The following is a 551-nucleotide window of genomic DNA, read 5'->3' as shown; positions in this document are numbered from 1 at the left end:
ACAGTGTGGTTCATAACAAATTATGGATAACATTGCAAAGAATAGGAATTCCAGAGATCTTAATTTTGCTCATGTGAAATCTAAACATAGAAGAGGCAAGTAGAGCACAGAACAAAGGTATACTGCATGTTTTATAATCAGGCAAGATGTGGATCAGGGTTGTATCCATTCACTAGTTATTCACTCTGTATGCTGATCAAAAATCCAAGAAGCTGGACTATATGAAGAAGAACATTACATCAGGATTGTAGGAAGACTCATAAACAATCTGAAATATACAGATGACACAACTTTGTTGCTTAAAGTGAAGAATTGTAGCACTTTATAATGAAGATCAAAGACTACAGTATTCAGTATGGATTATACTGCAACGTAAAAAATAAATAAATAAATAATTTCTGACTAGACTGATAAGCAACATCATAGTAAATGGAGAAAATACTGAAGTGGTCAAGGATTTCACTTTACTTGGATCCATAATCAATGCCCATACACGCAGCAGCCAGGAGATCAAAAGTCCTGTTTTAGTGGGTAAATCTGCTACAAAAGAA

This window comes from Orycteropus afer, unplaced genomic scaffold (assembly GCF_000298275.1).
Source record: "Orycteropus afer afer isolate SDZICR_OR568_19922 unplaced genomic scaffold, OryAfe1.0 scaffold00799, whole genome shotgun sequence".
NCBI lineage: Eukaryota > Metazoa > Chordata > Mammalia > Tubulidentata > Orycteropodidae > Orycteropus > Orycteropus afer.
The sequence above is the reverse complement of the archived record's forward strand: the minus strand, read 5'-3'. Positions refer to the sequence as shown.